The sequence below is a fragment of the Thunnus thynnus genome, chromosome 13 (assembly GCF_963924715.1).
Source record: "Thunnus thynnus chromosome 13, fThuThy2.1, whole genome shotgun sequence".
NCBI lineage: Eukaryota > Metazoa > Chordata > Actinopteri > Scombriformes > Scombridae > Thunnus > Thunnus thynnus.
In genome coordinates, this window is record NC_089529.1 from 26,168,106 (window position 1) to 26,184,130 (window position 16,025).

General features: G+C 38.4%; 1 protein-coding gene across 2 annotated transcripts in view; it reads right to left on the reverse strand.

Moving 5' to 3' along the window:
• The window catches only part of tmem132e (transmembrane protein 132E), a 397,169-nt gene that overhangs the window by 103,417 nt on the left and 277,727 nt on the right, over positions 1-16,025 (reverse strand). The gene's annotated exons all lie outside the window — the stretch shown is intronic.

The following is a 16,025-nucleotide window of genomic DNA, read 5'->3' on the forward strand; positions in this document are numbered from 1 at the left end:
GGTCTGCTGGTTTCATTAGGCTTCAATTAACTGCAGCAAATGATAAGGGAGGCATTGATGCTGCTTAACAAGTTAATGCACATGCTGTGTACTTAAGAGTGCTTCAGTTAGAGTAACAGATGACGCTGGTTTTGCACTTTGCCTTTACAAAGATGCAGCACTAAGTCATTATATTTGGCCTATTTTAAATCATAGGACACTTTTGCGTTACAGATCATGTTTCTCAATACTCAGCTGTGACAGTAGATGAGCACCAAAATGGCATTTGCTGCACAAAGGGACTCTGTGATGTTCTGGGCAGTGAGAGCTGAATTACTACATAAGCCATTCACTGTGGCTGAGAGAGAACATGAGCTGAAGCCAAACAATCCTCTGCCACTCACTATGAATTCAATTTCAGCGTCTATGTCTATCTCAGGTTTCAGCAGGAGAGAATAATTAACCCCCCTTCTGGTGACATGTAGCAATTTCCTTAAGTAAATGAAGTGCTAATATTCTGAACAAATGCATTCAGACACCTTTGCTGGGCTTAGCCTTGTTGCCTGGTAACTGTTTTATAAAAGAACGGTAAATCCTGATTTGATCTAGGGGCGATATGTTTCTGAATTTATAATCCCACATCATCGGATCAGAGGAAAGCAAAAATGATCCCACTCTTTGTGTGATCCTATGATAAATGATCTATATGGAATTACTAGGCTTATTTTAACGGTATTTAAAACAGATGTTGGAAAACCCTTTAGGAAAATGTCGCTTTTGGAGTATTGCTTCTCTATTTGCGCAGTATTTAAATGCAAGTAGAGTAAACACTGATTGAAGTATACTTGGAAAGCAGAAATTTCACAATCTTTAGTTTGGGTAATACACTGGCTGATTTCTTTTGCTCTTGTATTTCAACATTAATCCTCATGCATTTACTGCTTTGCAGTCTACAACCACTATGGTTTCAAAGTAAAAAGCTGCTGAGCTGATTCATCCCGCTTTATGCTGTAATACTCAGCTTTTTGACTCCCTCTATCACGTTGGCTCAGTAAGACAGCAGACCTTGCTAAAAATACTGTTACTGAAAGGAGTATCAGTCGCTCTTTTGCCAAATGGATGATTTTCTTGTCAAAATGATTTTGCGCTGCAATAAATATGACTCATTCTGATCTTCAAACCTGGGTCTCAAAGGATTAAAGGGTTGATGCAAATACAGTTAGCCTCTCAGCTTTCCAAGGCAGTGGCAGGTTCTGTGTAAGTGAATGACAAATCATGTTGCGTGTGAGGGGATGGAGTGGAGTCAGGGGCGGTGGTGGGGGATCATGACAGAAGGGTGTTTCCCTAGAGGGATTTATGCAGTGTCACATTTCATAATTACTGCCATTACATAGATTTTCTATCAATTATGAAATGTTTAGGATTGATACATGTGCCCCAAAGATGAAGTACAGGTGTTGTTCACATGTATGTAATTAGTACATGGGAAATATAGGCCTTCAGGATAATTGCTCCATTCACAGGAAACAGTGAATTAGAGGACGGGGCTGAAAGGCTCAATATAATTCAGAAATAGAAATGTTTACATAGATTGCATATAAATACTTTCACTCTTCATTCGTATTGGTTGACAGGTGTCTAATAATAATAATTTCTTGTATAATGGACAGTATAACTGCATTCTTTTGAAGCAGGTGCTTGTTTGCTATATTAGTATGATAGTAATGGACTTTAAGGACAGGAACAGTTTATGTTTCAGCGGTTTAGCTAAAGAGTTTTGAGTTTGTGCTGTTTAGTTTGTGTAACCATTAAAAATTACATAAGTGGCCTAATGAGGACCATACAAACTGAATTTCAAACTGGTTTGATGTTTGTGAGAATCTGGATTTCCAAATGAACTCATAAGCTAAGATAATGAAAAGAGAGGACATTTGAAATGTAACTTTTGCTGAAGCTGCTACCCTGTAGGTTTGAAGGGCATGCTGCAGGAAAAAAGCTAAGTGTAAATGTAGCAAATACTGTACAGAAAATGAAGTGATAAAAGTTGTGGTACATACACCTGTACCTCATTGGATATTAATTACTTAAGTAAGCAATAATGAATGATATAGTGTTCAGATGTAAATAATGGACAAAGTGGAGAAAAAAGGTGCTTCATCTGCTGAATCCACCATTACACTGATAATAAAAGCACAAGTAAAAGGGAAGCTGCTTACATTGTCATATCTGTTTTTTGTGTTAGTTTTCTGTTTAACCTGTTTTTTCATCCATTTTTTAAAGTTTGTTTTTAATTCCTTTTAAAGTTCAAGTGTTTAAAAGCATTATGAAAGTTCCTCATGCATGAATTCTTCACATAGAATTGCCTTGCTTTTGCTTATAAGAGTTAACTGTCAATCAAACCATGATTATAAGCTTTTTAGTATATGTACATGCTTGAACAGTGATTTCAAACTAAAACTGTTGACTGACCAGAGCCATAACTGAGGTGACTCCATACATGACACGAACTGGAGAAAATACATTTTTTCTCTCTATTCCCTTGTGTAGGTTGCTTAAATATGCAAGACCATTACATGTTGCAAAAATTAGGTGGGTGTCAAATTCATTTCAAACAGGCTCCACTCTGTGGGCTGTAAGAATGCAATACTGTGGCTTTGTGGGTGGGTAGAAAGCTAATGGAGGATATTTTGATGAAGAAGTAATTAACTGTAGTCAATACAAATATTAAGTAGTTGAAAGTTCCAACGGCTACTTTCTTTCATACCACACAGAGCTAATGAGAGGAAGAAAATAATGAGGGTAAGTAAGGCGAAACATCACATTTAAAAGAAACATTATCAGTGTTTTGTTTTGTTTTTTCGATCTGTGTTCTATTTTTGTTTGCTATTATTTCTTAAATCACCCTTGGTAAATTTCACTCACCAGGTTAATTGCTCATGAGATGTGGCAACATCACCACAACAGAATCAACAAGCCTCTACATGAATCATATTATCTAAACTATTTAGAGGAGAAGTAAAACATGAGCACATATAAAATGTTGGTTATATTTACATAGAGTTGTACACAACTACTGTAAGTACAGTACAGCTGCAGGTCAAAGTTTTTATGCAACCTGAGATCTTAGCGATGAAGTTGATAAGTATGATGGACAAAATTGCAAAAACAAGATCCAGTTTGTGGGGGGGGGATAAAAGGAATTTTCCTTCAAGAACAAAAAAAAAATCACAGAAGAGCCTGCAAGCCTGAGCCTGAAATAACAACACTTCTCCGTCTCTCTTGGTCCCTCTGTTGCAGGATGCTTTCTAGTGCTACAACAAGAAGAATTGCTTTCTTAAACAAAACACTTCCCACAGAGGAATAAACACAGACAAACACGCTCCTTAAAACCCCAACAACCGAGGAGAATTATGTTTCTTGGATATGTTACCAATCCACTTCATACACACTACTTTAAAAAGGAGAACTTTCATGTATGCCCATTTCAGCTGGTTCAGTTCAACGCTACCAAATATTTGTAGGAGACACTGCCCACTTTCCTTAAAATGTAAAAGAAAGAAAAAATAAGTGTGAGAGTTCATGACTTGGTGCAGAGCTGTGAGGCTGGAGTGCTAAACAGCCATTAAAGAGCATGGGAGGGCACAGCAAATGGCCATAACAAATCTGTCCTAGTTTGCTGGGAGGCAACAATTTTGAGGAGTGTGCTCAAAATTATTCTAATTTAAATCAGTCTAACATAACACCTCCCAAGAGCGGGAACCTGCACTCTGGAGCCCACTCCTCCCCCGAGAAGAACAAAGAAATAAGATGAAAGAAAAAAGGTTTCACACATGATGATATGAAGAGCCGGGCTTCACTGCGTGGGGGTAGGATGCAGGTGGGTGGGGGCTCAGCCAGCCCTGCTGCATGCTGCCTGGAATGCTATCAAACCGTTCCTACACATAATGCTGACCACATATAAATACCATTTGTAGCTGTTATGCGTCACCCCGACGTTGTTAAAGAGATACAGCAGCAATAGCCAGAGGCCAAGAGCACCATGCGGTGGAACTCCCTTTGAACTCCCTTTAACCTCCTCCACTACAGCATACATTATGTTTATATAAGAAAATGGTTCCCATTGGAAAAAAGGGCGCTTATTATGCCGACATAGCTCCTTAGCCTTAAGGTTGTATTATATGTAAAGGGGGTCACAGGCTATTTCTAAAAATGGCTTAATTTGATTTATTTAAAATAATATATTACAAGTATAATATATTTAAATTGGACATAACATGCTTTCTGTGATTTCCTGTAATTTATATAGTGTTATGATGTTGGATGTGTATGTTTAAACATCGTGAAAGTTTCAAAACTTGAGCTGAACGTATGTAAAAATGCTGCGAGTCAAAAGCCTGCTCTGAATGCTCCGTTTGCAGTGTTACCTCTTCCTCATCGTGATGACGTCAGATTGTTCATACATGCGCACAAACGGTCGTCTGTTCCGTTGTCTTTGCTGCTAAGGTTGTTCACGTTGTCTGATCGCATATTTCGGATTGGATTTTAGCTAGAACATGTATGGATCATCAAGAGGTCGGACCTGAAAGTAACAGGAGCTAAAACAGCCTGTTTCAGACAGAGGCTGAACTGAGGGGCTTCATAAAGAGCCATTATGTGATAAACAAGGAGTTTTTTGAACTGTAGATCATGCAATGATATTTCATGTTGCAAGGTCGCATGCCAAAAAATTTTATTACAATTTGATAACTCTTTAATGCAGGGGTCATGAGAATGTTGACGCTTAAAAACAGGCTTACCTGTAAAGGTTAAGAAACCTTGACTTACTGTATTGTTAAGTCCTTCTAATATTAGCTTCCATTGATACATACTGGTGGAAACATAATTTCATATGTGCAAACTCATATGTGTTTACAAACTAACAACTAGCCAGTAGCAGCAGGAGGATTCTTTAACCTCGAAATCAATGTATCATTTGACACCTAAAGTACATTTAAGTACATAAATCAGTGAGCGAGAAAGCACCGGACTGTATATGCATCCCAATATGTGCATACTGCACGTATATGACAACATAGTGAGCTGTCACAGAGAGTGTATGGAAATAACAGTACAGCCCTGCAGCCCACAGCTCCTGCAGCCCAACAGTGTGGTGATATTTATCTTTGGCTGGCATTCTTTGCAACAGGGGCCTGGCCTATCTCGTAGCTGCAGGTTAGTCCACTTGGGAAATATTGTAGAGTGATGCTTGGAGTCCAGCAGTGTCCTGGCCAGCCAAAGGTTATACTGTCAGTGTCAGATTCCAGATAATAAGTATAGACCATCATTTAGAATTCACCTTAAAAAGACCCGTTGTGGCTTCAAGTGTTGGACGTCCAGATTTCTGGGCTGAAAGACAACTTGATGTAAAATTCCACCAGGAAAAAACTAATCGACTTTTTCAGTTCTGTGACATGGAAGTGAAAACAAGCTGATTGAAAACCTGAATTTCAGGCAACACGACTGCTCTTGTGATCGCATGCCAAAATACTTGAACATTATGCTATACTGGCAGGCAGGGAGTGCCATACATTGACTTAAAAGCTCTCTGCCACTGGAGTACATCACTGCAGATGCTAGAATGAATATTGCCTGTTTCAAATGGAAATGTAGTGAGAGTAAAAACAGGGAATATCATGCAGATTGTGCCACCAGAAGGAAGTGGGGAAAAACCAGTTCATGCATTTACAATCATTAGATTAGCAGTCCTGGATGGCTGCCATATTTTATGAATATGCATTAAACCAATCATGACTTTATCAAAAATTTCTTCCATTGAGATCGACCAGTTTCTCATGCGCTCACTATGCATTATCCTACCCATTATTCATTTACAATTACTGCTATTATGCTGCATAAAAGGAAGAGAAATTCTACCAAGGTGAGTTTCTATCAGCATGGAAGAGCACGACTCTGGCTTCAATAGCCATGAATACAGCCTTCTGACCGGCTTCTGTTTCACTCCCTCTCAGCAGTGTTGTGAATCCCAACCATACAGTGTTTACAGTATACAAGGTTGTGACTCCATAAGGCATTGCCATCTCAGACTGTCTAAAATGTCTGAATTGCAGGGACTGTTGACTCTTTCTGGATTAATACAAAGTAAAAGCTGAAACTTTGTTCTTACTTTATGTCCCAAAAATTAACACAACTGTATATGATCCAAAAGAGTCTCGCTCTCAGAAATCAGTAAACATGCATCTCTTGAACTTTGTGTGCAGGACTTGATGTTCAACGTTGCAAATAAGAGCTGCAATGAATGCTCACTCAAGGCAGAGAAGAGTACATCATTAAAATCAAAAATTGGTTGTGGTGGTAAGATGCAAGTTCTCCACACCACTGCCCCCTTTGAAACTGTAGCCTACTGTGCAGTACAATCCTTCACGGTGGGTAGAGCTGTGTCTATTACTACAGACTGGCTCGGCAAATCTCTTGGCAGGCATCATAAAAAAAAAAGCAGAAAGAGGGAAGGAGGAAGGGAGAGATAGTAATAAAACCTCACCAATTTCTGTCTGTGACAACATGAAAGAGGGAGGGACAGGTAAATGGAGGCTGCCTGCAGAGGAAAATATGGCTTATCTTAGTCTTGTCCCCTAAACCCCTAAAGGTTTTGAAGATAACCACATAAGGCTATGTGTGTTGGAGAAGAGCTGCTTTGTGCAAGTAGAAAATGATCTAATAGAGAAGGAAGGGGGACAGAAATTTCATGCTGCCTGAGAAATATGATAACCTCTCGGGGCAGATGCCTCACTACCTGCCTATCAACCTACACATCTTCCCCTCGTCTGATTTTCCACATTGCATTTCCCTCACAGAATGTCATCCAATCATGAACCGAAATCCACTATTAGATAAAAAGCAACAGAGAGTGAACACATTCATTTATTTTTTGAATAAAGTTACGCAACGCCCTTTTCACAGCTGTGTAAAAAAGCAACACTTCCTTTAACTCAATAACTGATTACAGCACATTGAGCAGCCAGAAACTTCTTGATGAATTAATCAGTTTCTCCCAGACGTGTGGGGTAATTTGGTCTACTCTTCATGCAGAACTGCTGTTAATCAGGGACATTTGTGGCTTTCTGAGTATTAAGAGCTCATTTAGATTTTTTAAGTTCTTCTTTTGACTCATATGCCCATGGAGAGTTTCTCCAGATGTGCTTTTCTGGTAAACTTGACAAGAGCATTCATATTGTGATATCTCTCCTTCAACTCCGCCATGAATCCCATTTTTCATTTTGAGAGTTTCTAATAGTGGAGGCACGGCTACTGAATGAAACCAAGTGAAGAAATTTCTGCTGATACTTCAATGTTTTTATACATTTTCTTATGACTTTCTGGGCAACTTGCTCTTGGGGGAGATACTGACCCTCCAGAGATGATTTAATACCTCAATCCTAACCTAACCCTCCAATTGTATCTACTTATTTTACTAAATCATTAAGAGACGGCATTTTGCTCCTGGCTGAATCATGATCTGCTTAGAAGGTCAAGTTCAATTAACCTTCAATGTTAATCTGTCAAAATGGCCGAAATAAAAAATGTGTAACTATGCTCCTCTATTTCTTCAGATTGTGTCTTGATCATTTTATTATGATGATAACGGCCAAATGTTATCAGAATTAATGTATATTAGACAACGGTGGCATGAATTAGATTTGATTGTTCAAGCAAAGTAAAGACCCAAAATTATCATATCATCCATAGTAAGAAACATGTATATAATGTCGGTGTAGATCATTTGTTATTTCGTTTGTTCTTGTTTTCTGTGTTCTCGTGGTGCAATCATCAACACATATAAGATGCTCCAAACCCTCTTCTGAAGTCACACGTTATAATTAAGATGGCTCATAGGATCATAATTTTCCCTACATTGTCATCTCTACCACCATCATCAGAGCAATTTAAGACAAAAAGGTCAAAGATCTCATTGACTGAACTACAGAAATAAATACAGAACGTTGTGACAATATTTCACAACTTCAGCTGCAGCACAACCAAACCCATTTTCTAGGAGGCTACGACTGAACATAAACCTGTCCAGCTGAAAACAAAGAAATTTGTTCAGAAGGAGAACAAAACACATTTAGTGATAAAAATGAATTTACAGAGATAAAAAAGTTAACGTAAGCCTGTGCAGTCGAATGAAAAATGCAATTTTTATACCTGAAGACCTTTTGTTTGATTAGCTTGCAGACCAAGGAAATGAGGAGCTCTGAGCTTTTGTCAATTGTCTCTTGGGTTCCCTCCATAAACCAACACAGTCTGCAGGAGGATCTGGCGATATTCAAATATGCATTGGAAAAAGTGGAAAAGTGCTGAAAATCCTTGGGTCTGTCTGTGTTTATCCATCTGCCAAGACACATATATTTGAACAACTTCCTTCCAAAAGCATGAGACCTTTCTGAGCATATCAATAAGCTACTATATATAGAGAACCCTATCAGGGTACAGCAAATTGAAGCAAAGAAGTTGATATAATGAAATGAGTGTGAAATGACGGTTTTCATGCCTCAGTGGTTCAAAGACTACAGCTTTCATTAGACCAAATGCAACCGAATGGACAAAATAATGCTGTACATTTTTGCAGAGGCGGAACTTTCATTGCCAAGATTAACTCTGGATGAAAGTGTTTAAAAACCAAATAGATGCAAAAGAACCAAGCAGAGAGTTTGACTGAACAGCACTCTGTAATATTTCTACGTTCTATTGATTAATTAAAAAGGATTTATGAAAGCCATTTAGAATACAAAAAGGCCTTTGCAGTGATAGTTAGCAGTGGGACTAGATGATAGGGATGAAACTGCAATTTTCTCCCAAAACATACGGCTTTTAAAGCGTATGACCTGTGATTAAAAAAACTGTATGTGAAATTATTTTCCCACAAAGCCTGAGCACATCACAAAGGTCCAGAACAATTAATGCTGTCAAAACGAGTTCATTCGAGTTTGATTAAGTGGTTAATGGGGGGAAAAAAGCCCTGATTATACTCTCTTCTGCAGCACTTTTATGAAATTTCAGACGTCATTATTACACATTTTCCTATTATGTAGCTTGACATTTGGTTTCTTTGAAAACTTTGGGATCTTAACTAGCATTGAAAATTGTTCTGTGGCTCTGAACATGGTTTGTCTACACCACATGTGTTGTTTAATGAACCCATCTGCGGGTCCAGCCAGGTTGAAGAGGTTAATGAGTAAGAGCTGAAGTATAAGTTCCTGGTCATGGTAAAAGTGCACAAATGTATGTGACCTGATGAGAATGTGATATGTCTGCTGATTAAACTGAGGCTCCCCTAGCTGACTATGTTAACAAATGTGAATGATAATAAAAGGCCGTACTGACTGGAAAAAAAACATGCCTAATGGGTTTACAGCTGTATACTTGACCCAGATGAACTTAACTAACTTAATTGGTTGTACTTGGGTCACTGTTTGTTTGTCTCAGGAGAAACTAAAATGCGTTCATACAAAACCAACCCAACACTCAAAGACATGCTCAGCATACCAAAAAACCCTTAATAGATATGGGCTTAAATTAAGAATCTCTCAAGCGGATAAACTTACACAATGTTACTCAGCTTGCCTATTCAAAGTTAGAAAAGCGCTGAATTACTTTAGTAGTAGCCAAGCACTGGAATAAACCTGCAAAAATATCTTAATGTCACCTGACATATAGAGCTGACACAGGCAACTTTTCTTTAAGCATTAAAAAACTCACTCGAACTCAGAACAGCCCGTTACATTAAAATCTTGTCACAGACATTTGTATCTCGCTTCTGTGATTTGCGCTAAAGGCCTTTAAGAGAAAATCCACAACGGTAAATACTTTCCACCCCTGCTACTTGACCTCAAGTAACTTGTTCAGAGTTGAGAAAGAAAGAAAGAAAGAAAGAAAGACAGAAAGAAAGAAAGAAAGAAAGAAAGAAAGAAAGAAAGAAAGACAGAAAGAAAGAAAGGAGGCAGTAAAGGAAGTAGTGGTGGTGCAGTCCAATGTGGCCTATATGTAGAGGCTCCATTTTATTTTGTCATTGTGAAAGTGGAAGCACTTTGAAGCGAGCAAGATTCTCCTGACCTCCTCCTCTTTTATCGGAGATGAGTGCTGATAAACAGCAGTTCTCCGTGTCACCCCATGCATCCTGACAAGACTGCCCGTGGCAGTGGCATCACTTCCCGAGTCATACGATCTGAATGCGTGCACGCTTCACGGCGAGAGGTGCTGACATTTCCCATCAAAGCATCGCGAAAAGACGAACTGACACTGACAGCAACAATGAGACATGGGACGCGGAGCAGAGAGAGACCACAGAGCTGGCAGGAAGCAGAGGCTGAGGTCAAGAAGTTGCTGTGTTCCCTACGAGGCGCAAGCTACCATCTAGCTGTCGGGGATGAAGCTACTACTGCTGAATGTGGGTCACTCTCCCTGGCATCCACTGTGCCTTCTCTCCTCAAGCCTTTATTTGGAGCCAGGGCATTTGAATACTGCATGGTGTACCCAGGGCTCTGAAGTACTGCACTGTTTCCAAGAGTCTTGTACCATGCACATAGATGAGCATAATATGAATATAGTCCATGTGTGTGTGTATGTACTTCAATGGGGCCATGTTTACTTCAGCAAAAATGTCAATGAATCACCAAAATCAAAACCCATGGTAACTCATCATTGACTTACTTGCATGCATTGACCTAGCTGATGTTTATAGTTTTATTCAGGTTAAGCTATTAACATGAACATCTGATATCCAGCAACTGAGTCTCCATATGAATAAATCAATGAACAGAACATTTCTGGCTGCCCACCAGCTTCAGCTCTTTAGCAAAGCAAGGTTAGTTCTAGGAAAGTGGAAATAATTATCATTTAATTACCAATAACAATAGTTTGTGCTTGCCTTTGTGTGTGTGTTGAAATAAAAATGAACTTTTAACCTGAATATGATGTTCACAGATGGCACCCTAACCCATACAGGGGTGAAAGCTCATGTTGTGCCACATGGTATGACAAACACATATGCTTTACCCAGTAACTTTTTAATGATCTGACAGATTGTAAAGCAGCAGACACTGCAGTTTTTGGCTCATTAAAATGAACTACTGTATCATTGTATGTGTATGAGCTCCCAGGAAAAGCCTCAGGTTGGGCCACTCAGTCTTTATGCAGAGAACTTTCCATAACCAGTTACAGCAGGTCTCCTCCCATTAACCTTGCTGGGCTTCTAGCCAGTCAGAAAGCTTTTGACAGTAAACTGGGAGACACTGACTCATTACACAGTATAGAGTGCATTTGGAGACAGATTTTAGTAAATGCATCTATATAGCTGATGCTAAGCGATGAGAAATGACTGTACAGGCATCACAAGTATATTTGAATAATTTATTGGAGAAAGCTTTGTATTTAGTGGGGAAATTGTTTACTTGTTCTTGAGGATGACAGACAGCCCCAGGAGCTCGGAGTGACAGCAGAATAAGAGGATATGTTTTGGAGATTTGAATGTTTTCGCTTTATTATTGTCTCAGTGTTTCTATCCGAGACAAGAATACGGAATTGTAGGAGTGAAAACATCTTTCGACCAATTTAAAACTCTACACTACAACCATCATTTTACAATTCCATGAAGCTCCATTAAAAGTTTTTTTGTTATTAGTTGGAGGCAACTAAACCCAAGAAGCTGAAAAAAAACCCACCTTTGTTGATATCCTTTTAAAGTTATTACAACAAACTTGTTAGCAAACACCTGGCTTTTTACACATCCAGCAGACACCAAAAAACATTAGCATAGGTTGAGTTTCTGGACACCTAATGAATATAAGTTAAACATTCACTTCTGTTTTGCTCTAGTTTGGTCTCCACGAACTCCTGAGAAAAATATGTTTGTTTAACAACAAAAGACTCCACTATGTTCACCAGCTAGTCGCTAATCTTATCTGTGTGCTATATGGTACTGAGCAGGAAACTTGCAATGGGGTTTATCAGATCTTTATGCTGAAACCTGCTGCCAGTGGAAATGAGGCTTATGAGAGCTGAGTCTGTGGGCTGGAAAACCAAAACAATGGGCTAAAACAGGATCTGAGATTGTAGTAGTAATTTCAGCAATTCTTAATCTAAAAAAATACTGATTAGTGGAGCTTTACAAAACCACTAGTGAACCAGTATCTAAAGTTGGTTTCATAATGACAATATTCCCTAAGTAACTTCAACCACTGACCGTGATTCTATCCAGGACTTTAAACCATTTACCACCAAAAATCGTAGCACAGTGTAAATGGTATAATGTGGGATCCTTGATATTTTACCAGCTATTTTGGTGTTAGCCTCGCTCTCAGAATATCAATGCCATTTTGTTTTGGCTTCCCAGACCTCCCAGAGATCACACAATTAGTGTATCCAGTGATGTGACACTGAATTTTCTACTGATGTTGTAATTTACTAACCATAAATTCACTATGAAACACATCACTTTCTCTGCTTTTCCTGCAAAACAACTACATGTTGATGAGTAGAGTGGATTTCATGAACCAGGTATTGATGGAATAACTGTTGTGTTCGCATATGAATCTGTGATGGTGGCTAAGAAAAACATTTATTTACAATGTGTGGAAATACTGCAGATGATGACATTTAAAATGCAAAGGAAACTCATCCAGAATAGCAGTATCAGTCTACACCATGACAAACACAGCATGCTAGATAACATTAAATACAGACACACAAATTATTATTGTATTGCCATAGTAACCGAGTATGACACCCCGCTACTACCCAACTTATTGCATGACATGCACTCATGCAGGTGCACATAATGTAGGTTTCTAATGGTGCCGCTGTGGCTGCAAGAAAAAAAGGGCAGATTCCACAAGTGGCCAGATTCTGCACGCTGTCTGCCTGGCATGCCATCATCGGCAATAACAAGTCAAAGACCTTCAAAGCTGGATGACTAAAAAGGAGCAAAATTGGAAGGAATGACAGAGGCAAAGGGATAGTCAAAGGAGGAAGCAGAGGCCTTCTGATGCATCTTTAAAAACTGGGCTTTCTTCTCCCTGCCCCATCTCTTTTTTAACTGTCCTGTTTTATCACTCCTCATTTCCATCCCTTCAAGGGGCCCAGAAAGTCAGTCTGCCTAAGAACTGCAGTAGTGCATGGATGCTAACATGGTCAGCTAAATGTTTCAAGAGGCAGGGGATATTACAAAGCCTCCCCCTTGTACTACAAAGCCTTGCTGCAACTTTGTCGAACCACATCCTGACTGACAGACTCCCACAGACACTCTTTTCCCTGATTTAATGAAACTATTTTGTAATCTAGATTTCAGATGAAGGCGTACATCAGTAAAAGTAAAGAACACAGTCAGGCAGAGACTAGGACTTTATGAGAACAGAATATTATGACTGACACTAGATCATGCATTTTACAGAGAGGGAGTTTTAGGGAGTGTAAATGTTGCTCTGACAGCGTAGTAAGACAAATGCTTGGGATTCCTGGGGGTTGGGACTGATAATGAATGGTTAAAACTCTAGTCTGACTACAAGAAGTGAGCTTTGAATACAGTATATACACAAAACCCAACTCCAAAGCGTTATTTAATAAATTGATTTCAGATTTCAGCAACCCTCATGACCCTTCTGATGCCATGAATGTGTTGCATACTTTCTTCACATACTAATGCTGTGGACACAATGGAGAGAAACATTGCCAATGGCCTTTAGTTGATTCCGATGAATGCGTTCAAATGTCTATTATTTGCAAATAATAACTCACTCCACAGTCATGACGTTTGCTTTATCTTGTTTATTCGTGCCTTGTACCAATAAACTCTGTGAATTATTCTGCTTTTAAAAGATCATATCAAATGAATGTTTCAGATTAGTTAACAGTAAATAATCAAGTTTTTAGGGTGACACTGCCTTTTGAATTGCTCTCTGTAAGACACTGTAATTTTACAAAGGATATGATGGCAAAATATGCCATGCCACCATGTGTTTGATTCATAATCTGTAAATGTTTTATTGTAGGAGGATTAACTATAGCTAACGCATCATTTCTGCAGGAAGATATTAGACAGTTTTGTTTAGGTATTTTTGGCGATTCATGAGTTACTGAGGCTTAATTAATAATCTGCATATCTCTAAATTTAAGTGTGTAAGAGATTCTGTTAAGATTACAACAATATTAACAGTGTGTTTAATCATTGGCCCTGTGTTAGTTGGTAATATTCGGTTATATTTGGTTCCTCATGTTTCTATTCTTTTCTAGCTGCCTTCATGCCTACCACCAAACAAAAAGTACCTTCCTCAGTCTTTGTCGAGTGCAAATAATCTTTTATTCTCTAACCCTGAATATTGTGTTGACAACTGAGGTGAGAAAAGAAATGCAGAGACTGGAGAACTGAGCTGAACCTCATGTTTCCTCAGTCATTGGCATGGCTCATTTTTGCCTTGGGGCCACCTAGCAGGGTATTCCTGCCCTGAAGATACTTCAGCATACAGATATATTCAATCAATGTCAAATTTATTAATTAAAACATAAAAAATGGCAGCAAATCAAACTACTTTACACAAATATATATGGCATATAGTGTATCAACTAGTCCTAAACGCATAAATCTAACTAAAAAACCTTAGAAGATTCAGATTCTTCCTGTATGCATGTACCCATATTAAGGTCTATTATTTTCATTTGAGGGGGTTTTGCCATTTGTATGCTAATAAAATTAAGATATTTAGAATGCATTGGTAAAATGAGTACAATTGCCCATCTAAATTCAGAAGATGTCAAAACTCAAGCAACATTTGTAGTTTAAAGAACAACTTTATTGTGAGACCAGCAAGTTTCGGCCTGTGCAATCAGTCCACTGTCCACTTTATCACCTCGATCAAGGCCACAAGCCGAAACACGTTGGTGTCAAAATAAAGTTCTATTTTTATACTACCAGTGTTTCTGGAGTTTTAACCTCTTCAGACAACTTTATAATCCATAAAACCGTACCGTAAAGTCCGTACTCCTATAATTACATCCAATCATTCCTTTTATTCTAGTTCTACAGGAGGTCAATATAATGCATGAAATGCTCATTAAATGCTATTTCACAGTTCATAATGCTGAATGTAAAATGTTATTGGAGAAATTAATGTTAAGTGATGGAAAAATCTGTACATTGTCTACCATGTATGGTTATATATACATATATTAGATTGCAGGATCTCGAGGGTAAAAGTGAGACAAATTCATATGGATATCATGTGGAAGAGAGAGCTCTGTAAAGGTCTAGGTTTGGTAGGAATCTGTAAACAACTAAAGGTGCCTCCCAAGGGTATCAAGGTCATCAATATATACCAGTGAAATTATTTTCTTCTTCAGAATTCTCCATGGAGACTCTGCAGACTCTCTATGTCTGTAACATATGTTCTGTTTGAATTAAAGAGACGCTTGACTTCAACAAAGCTCAGCCTATTGATAATTTATCCATCATTAAGCTAAAAGATTTTATTGATTTCAGTAACTTTCTGTTGTTGAAATATGAAAAATCTCATATAAAACCAAAATATTTAATAAAGGCTGTTATTATTATTGTGAAGTGGAGGCTTGCACAGTATGTATGTATAGGAATAATTAATAGATATATATATATATATGTTAAACATATGTGCAAAAAATGATGAAAAATAAATGATGCTTATATTTTTGCCCACATTGTGGATTCAGTTTATTCTCTGCTACAGTAATACTGCATGAGCTTGAAAGACCACGGGGTATAGCAGGGCATTTCGATATGTGATCCACAACTATTACCTGGTCAAACAGCGCAGACCTTGTGCTTTTATACACAAACTGCTTTGAGCAGCAGTCCACCTGCAAATTATTCATACAGTCCTGTCCTGAGAGAAAAAAAGACATTTCTGGATGTTAAACCACCACTTCAAAAGGTGAACCCTATAGCGCTGCATCATTTTAACCCTGTCTTCTCCTCTTTATCTTACCTGACTGTAATTACTGCTGGCACATGACTTGGCGCAGTG